The following is a 7,527-nucleotide window of genomic DNA, read 5'->3' as shown; positions in this document are numbered from 1 at the left end:
TGGTTGATCCTTGTATTTTTTGTTTTCTACATTTATTTACTCTTGATTTTACTATGAAAACAGCCACTCCGTCTATTACATTGATGACATACTAGCACATGGCATCTAGATTTGTAGACATGTTCTCCAGCATGCCTGACACCCTGGAGTCTCAGAGAAAAAAAAAATTCACACTCGGCTTCTTACAACATTATCCAATTGTTAGTAGTGCTGAGATCTGAACTCAGGGCTTAGCAGGAACAATTGGTAAATAGTTTAAGGTGAACACACCAGCTTGTGAGCAACTAAGGAGTTAGGCCATTCCCAGGATCTGACATTGATCCCCAGGGTGGGCCATGGTAGTCATAAATTCATTATTTAAACATAGAATCTATATTTACATACATGTGTGGACAGCATCTTGCGTTTGGTGTACTTCTACTTACTTTCTGTCTTATCCATGGAAGGATTGTGTATTTTACTGAACATAGTGACAGATATACCAGTGCTTACATGGATGACAACTTATTGCCATGGCTATAGGGTTTCCTATGCATTCTCCATCATAGCTGTGACACAGGACTTTCACAGGACAGGTGAATCCATGTTCTTCTCACATCAGTATTCATCTTTTGGCAGTGTTGTGATTTGAACTCAGAGCCTTGCAGTCCCAATTGGGGAAAGGGTCTAGGCGAGGACACCAACCTATGAGCAAGGAAGGAGATAGGCCATTCCCAGGACCTGACATCGAGCCCCAATGAGGGGCAGATATTCATAAATACATAATTTAAACATAGGGTCTATATTTACATACATGTGTGGCTAGCATCTTGCATTCAGTGCACTTCTTCTCCTTATTTTGTCTCTAATTCATGGGAGTATTGTGTTTTTACTGAGTATGGTGACAGCTATAATTGTGCTTACATGGAAGACAACCTGTTCCCAAGGTTATATGTTTGCCTATGCATTCTCCATCCTAGTTGAGACCCGGGACTTTCACAGGAGAGGAGAGGAAAACAAGTGCAATGACAGGCTTCTGAGGAAAGAATGAAACTCTGTTTTTTTGAGTGGGGTGTCTGGTCATGGGGCCTGAACTCTGGGCCTGGGCGCTGTCCCTCAGCTCTTCAGCTCAAGGCTAGTGTTCTACCACTTGAGCCACAGTGCCACTTCTGGCTTTTTTCTTTTTGCTTATGTGGTGCTGAGGAATCAAACCCAGGGCCTCATGTATGCAAGCCAAGCGCTCTACCACTGAGCCACCTTCCCAGCCCAGCTGTCAGGTGGTTGCCAGGTGTTGAGATTGAGCTCCAGGTTTGGCCAAAACAGCGATACATGGATAGGCAGAGGGTGGTATACAAATAAATATATATTGTTAAGGAGTTCCAGAGCCATCTATCTATGATTGAATGACATTTACTACGTTCCTACCAAATCTTAGTTATTTATTATATTGATTATTTAATATTCTTTTCATGCTTAATAAAATATTAATGAAGATCAGTCAGCATCCTAGGATTATTGCATCCAATTTTAGACTAGACAAATGCATGAACTACTCTTTCAATGGGTATTCTTATGCATAGGAATGAGTTTCTTGTGATCTCTTGCCATTGGTTGGTGTCAGGACCAGGATTTGAACCCAGGGCCTATGTTGATTTGTTGGCTTATGGCTTCTCTGATAGCCTGCCAGCCATCAGCACTGGCAGGCCAGGTCCACTTTGCAACCGTGTCATTCAGACCCAGGATGGACACTGTGCAAAGAAAAAATTGTAAAACCCTCTACAGCTCCCCACTTTTTATTGTCCCACTTTTTTTGCTTCCTGCAAGCCCTCTGGGCCTAGGCCCAGGATCGGCTATGGGTCCCGAGACTGCACGCCAGCCTCGGGAGATCAAAGCTGAGGCAGAGTTGCCACAACCTGAGTTCAAGCCCCGTGGTTGCTTAATTAATTAATTAATGAACTAAATTTTTAAAAAGAAGATTCCCCTCCTCAAATAAAATAAAATAAAATTTAAAAAAAAAAAAGAAGATTCCTTGATTTGGAATTTCTGCCAGTTTTCTTTCCTAGCCTGGGATTAGAACTCAGGGTCTTGGTAAATCCGTAGCAATTGTGAGGGAAGGTACACAGTTGCCACTACTTGAGTTCAAACCCCATACCAAACCAAAAACAAATAATCAAGTCACTGCTCGGCAGGGAAATGTAGTTGTGGAGATGGGAAGTAAGGGGTGGTAGGGGGAAAACAAAGGAGGAGGCAACAATGCTCCATAGGAAATGTACTCATTACTTTGCTAATGCAACTGTGAGCCCTCTGTACAACATTTTTACAATAAAAAACATACAAAAAATAATGTAGTGCTCAAGAAGCACTTTGGGGGTAAGGGAAGGATGTCTAATAGCTGTACAAAATTCTACATTGATATTTTTTTAATGTTCAATATGGAACTGAATAAACATAACTGTTTCCATTACAAATATTATTTCACTGTCTCAGAACTGGGACCAGTATTTCTGCCATTGATGGGATTTGAGTTCACCATCCTGGTAACTCTTTTACACCATTTGTGAAGGGGAAACTCACTGTCTTTGAGGAAAAGAAATTCAAGCTAGAGTTCCCAGGGCCTGAATTAAGGCCCTGCAATGGAAAAAAAATATTTGTATACATGTGTAATATATGATATATAGGTACATATATATGTTTATTTCATATTATTATTATTGATTTTGTATTAATTTTATTTTTATTTTATTCATTTTATTGTTTATTGTATTTAGTACAATACACATACTATTTATTATGTTTTGTACATCTAATATAAAATTATACAAAATAATTTAAGACACTGACTCTTTTTTATTAATACTTATTAAGTGTTGAAACATGATACATAATTAAATGGAGGCATTTGTCATAGCCATCACATATTTGGAGTCTATCCCCAGTATGAACTTTATCTCATTTATCTTTGGACAACTTCCTATAGGGATTTCGTTAGATGATTTATACTCAGAAGCCTTTTTTTGAGGATAGGCAAGTGGAGGGATAAAATTGTAAGGTTGGGGCTAGGAATGTGGCTTAGTGGTAGTGAGCTTGATCAGCATGCATGAAACCAGGTTTTGAATCCTCATTGCCACATACACAGAAAAAGCCAGAAGCTGTGGAATGGCTCAAATGGTAGAGTACTAGGCTTGAGAAAAAAGAGCTCAGAGACAGTACCCAGCCCTAAGCCCCAGGTCTGGCAAAAGTAATAGGCCAGATTCCGGTGGCTCTCACCTAGAACCCTATCCTCTCAGGCTGAGATCTGAAGACCAGAGTTTGAAGCCAGCCTAGGGAATGAAAGCCTGTTAGACTCTTAAATCCAATGAACCACCAAAAGATTCCATGTGGTGCTGAGGGTCAAGTGGTAGAATGTTCACCCTGAGCTGAAGGGCTCAGGCACTGAGCCCAGGCTTCAGTCTGAGACACGAAACTGGAAATAGAGTGAAGGATAATCAAAGTACTTTTCCTATTTGCTGATTATGAGAACATTTTCTGGAAAATGAACGTTGATGTACACCAGAATTGGAGTCAGGGCTCAAGGTTCAAGTGTAGCAGATCCATATGCCCAGCCTCTCAGACTCTAGCATTATAAACTCGTGTCCTACAGGGTTCTGAAAGGTCCATTGTTGAAAGTCTTAATATGCTCCCCAAGCCCTTTGTGATAAGCATTTGACTTGTATTGTCAATGTCATTACACTTCTGAAGCTAGCAGAGAACCAAGAGTTCATGCCCATCACCCTAGCTCAGGAGGCTGAGGTCTCAGGATCACAGGGTGAAATCAGCCAGGGTAGGAAAGTCTATGACACTCTGACTTTCACTTCTCAAAGTTCAGATGTTCAAGAGCTTCCTGTGTTTCCCTTGGTGATAAGAAGCTACTTTAACTGTAAGTGTTGTTAGAGTTCTTGAGCTATAGAAGCAGGAAAGAAACATGTTTTTTCTTCCATGCATTTGTTTCTAACGCATTTATAAGGTTATCTCTTTGTTGTTTTGTATGTCCCTCCCCCACAGTATAACACCTGCTTTCACTGTATTTGATGTCAGTATAACTTGTGGAGGAGATGGGGAAAAACAAGTCGTTTAAGGATACAGGTGGACCTGTTGTAACAATGAGAAGTACAAGGTGTCATGTCGAAAATGAGCTTTACAAAGTTGGTGCGGAGGTGGGGGGGTGGGGGGAGGAGGATTGGGTGGGGGGGTTGGGGGAGGCTGGGAAGGGATGTGAAGGATAAACAAAGGAGGAGGCTGTGATGCTTGATAAGAAATTTACGCATTATCCTGCCCATGTTTTGTAACCCCTCTGTACAGTATGTTCACAAAAAAATAAAAATAAAAGAAACATTATTGACCCATCCGTGGTTCAAATTCAGTTCTCAGGATCCAAGCTCTAGCCCTGTTAGCAGGAAGAACTCCAGTGCAACACTGTATTTGAAGGAGAGAAAACAGTTGCAAAAGCCAGGCTAGGTTCAGAGACCTAGCACTGCAGGATTAGGAGGAAGAATGTACACACTGAACAGGGAAGTGAGCTGCAAAACCACTTCATTTATTCCAGGCATAGCCAGCAATGGGGGGCAAACCTGAAACATTTGTTAGAGGTACACCAGGGTCAGGCTTTTCTCAGACTCTTCAAACAATGACTAATTAACCTTCCTTCCTCAGGTAAAGGGAGCCTCAGGCTATCTTTGGTTACCAATAGAAAGCCAGTTTAATTGGGAGAGGAAAGGAACAGAGTAGAAAAACTCTGCTCTCTGGTCTTAGGGAGTGAGTTTTTGACTCTCCTCTGTCAGATTTGAAGGCCCTTCTATCTCTGCCAGTCCATTCTCTTGCTTTCATTTTCCACATCATTAATGCAAATTCCCAGTCCAAGAAAAGGCAGGGCCCTTTCTCTTCTGTCTCCAAGCACCTGAGTTAGAACCTGGCTCTGCCCTCTTGACTCCGAAGCTCTTGTCTGCCTGAGAAGTGGGACAGAGACACTCTTCCTGCTCTGTGTTTGGGTGAAGGTGATGTTGGTGTCCTGACACACTGCAGAAGGCCTCATGACTGGGAAGTGTTCCTTTCTTTCCTTCTGAGGTCAAAGACCAGATTCATCTATCAACTTTGTTTCTTTGTTTCTTGGCTTCTTACTTTCTTCCTTTCTTTCTTTCTTTCTTTCTTTCTTTCTTTCTTTCTTTCTTTCTTTCTTTCTTTCTTTCTTTCTTTCTTTCTTTCTTTCTTTCTTTCTTTCTTTCTTTCTTTCTTTCTTTCTTTCGTTCTCACTCTCTCTTCCTTCCTTCCTTCCTTCCTTCCTTCCTTCCTTCCTTCCTTTCTTTCTTTCCTTCTTCCCCCTCTCCCTCCCTCCCTCCCTCCCTCCCTTCTTTCTTACTTTGTTTTTTCTCTCTCTCTTTCTTTCTTTCTCTCTCTCTTTCTTTCTTTCTCTCTCTCTTTCTTTCTTTCTTTCTTTCTTTCTTGCCCTTTCGCTCTTTTGCTCTTTCTTTCCTTCTTTCTCTCTCTCTACCTACCTACCTAACTACCTACCTACCTACCTACCTACCTACCTACCTACCTACCTAGCTATCTCTTTGCCAGTTGTTGGGTTGAACTCAAGGCCTAGGCACTGCCTCTAGCACACTGCTTCTTGAGCCACAGCACCAATTCTGGCTTTGTCTGTGTACGTGTGCCTGAGGAATTGAACCCAGGGTGTCTTGTATGCTAGGCAAGCACTCTCTCACTAATCCACATTCCCAGCCCCTTCATCTTTTTTAATGGTAGTTTTTACATGAGTATGCTACCATTTTATGTTCTCAAGTTTAATTTTCTGAATAAGAGTTACTTATACGAAACCTGATTTTCTATTCCCCTGCCTGATTATAGACTGTTCCTGCCTTAGCCTCATAATAAAATGTAAATAAAGGCTGCTGAGAGCTTCAGTGTGCATCATATAAGGACACAGGCCTGCAACCCTAGAAGAGAAAAGCTATGGGCCTGAAATGAAGAGAATGATTCAGTATGAGCAACTAGCATATCTGAAAAATAAACCAGTAAATGAAAGCAGAAGCATTGCATAAGTCTGTTTGCACTCGGGGAGGTAATATAAATACACACATAAGTAGGTAGGGCACTGATACATAAACTTGGCCGTCTCTTTTTGAAATTTTTTGAAGCCATCCCAGGGATTAAACTCAGGGCCTGATGTGTTCCTGAGTTGTTTTGCACAAGGCTGAGGCTTTACCACCAGCACAGCTCCACTTCCAGCTATCTGGTCATTAATTGGACATAAGCAACTCCCAGGATTTCCTGCCTGGTCTGGCTTGCATCTCCTGCTCTGCTTTCTCTCTCAAAGCTGGAGCTCTACCCTCTGGGCCACTGTTCCAATTCTGGTTCTCTGGTGGTTTATTGAAGATAAGAGTCTCACAGACTTTCTTGCTCGGCCAGCTTAAATGACGATCTCCTGAGGAGGCTTCAAGTGGCTTTCCTCAGGGATTCACCGAGGAGCCCTCTCCACACAAACCCTACCTATAAATCTCGAGAGGTACTAGAGAAAAAAGGAAACATGAAGATGCTACTAGTGTGTTCTAGATATTAAGGTTGGAGACTCAAAACACTCATAATTATTAGATCATTTTATAGGGAAAAGGAGCAATGCAGACAGTATGAGGATTGCTCCAGTTTTCAGTCCTCTCATCCTGAGACAGTAAATTCACAGCAGCTCAATGCTAAGTGACAGAACTGGCATGTCCTCTGGATATTTGCTCCCAAATCCTGTGACACTCATTTCTCAATTTTGGCCTCAAACCTGTGACCAGATGGTAAGATGAGGAAAGAAAATAAACATTGGGTACTTTACTTATAAATTCTAACCTTTGGAATGACCCTGTTAAGAAGTTAGATTGTCAAGAGTAAAAAATGAAGAAGAAAAGAAAGAAGGTACCAGTGGCTGCTGACTGTAATCCCAGCTCCTCAGGTGGCTAAGATGTAGAGAATCTTAGTTTGATTCCAGCCAATATAGGAAAGTCCATGGCACAGGTATTTCTAAGAGATCACAGAAAAACCAAAAAGTGAGGCTGTCAAGCTTAATGCAAAAGGAGCTCAGGGACAACGCCTAAGCTCATAGTTCAACATCAGGACCTGCCCCCTCAAAAAGAGCCTGTACTTCCATGTCTTTGTCTATGTATGGATATATTCCTATAGGTGAAGCTCCCGAGTAACTATGATGAATGGCACCAACCGAGGAAATTTGTATTCAATATAATGAGTTCATAACACAGAGACTTCCTTCAAGACAGTGCATGTTCTGGGGCTCATCTCACTGTTCCCATGTAGCCTGAGGGTTTCTCTGCATCCCAGGCCTGCTGGAAAAAGTCTCTCTCATTGTGTGGACAGGCAGACAAAAGGCTTCACTCTTGTACAGCTAGGTAACAAACAACTCCAACCGGACTAGTTAGTGAGAATGAGTGTAGGTGGACTCTGAAGGCCAGGAGAAAAAGTCCTCTTTGTACCCCAAGCTATCCCTTTCCCCAGTGCTCTGTTTTAACAAGAAGC

The sequence above is a fragment of the Dipodomys spectabilis genome, unplaced genomic scaffold (genome assembly GCF_019054845.1).
Source record: "Dipodomys spectabilis isolate Male_0828 unplaced genomic scaffold, ASM1905484v1 ptg000228l, whole genome shotgun sequence".
Classification (NCBI taxonomy): Eukaryota; Metazoa; Chordata; class Mammalia; order Rodentia; family Heteromyidae; genus Dipodomys; species Dipodomys spectabilis.
The sequence above is the reverse complement of the archived record's forward strand: the minus strand, read 5'-3'. Positions refer to the sequence as shown.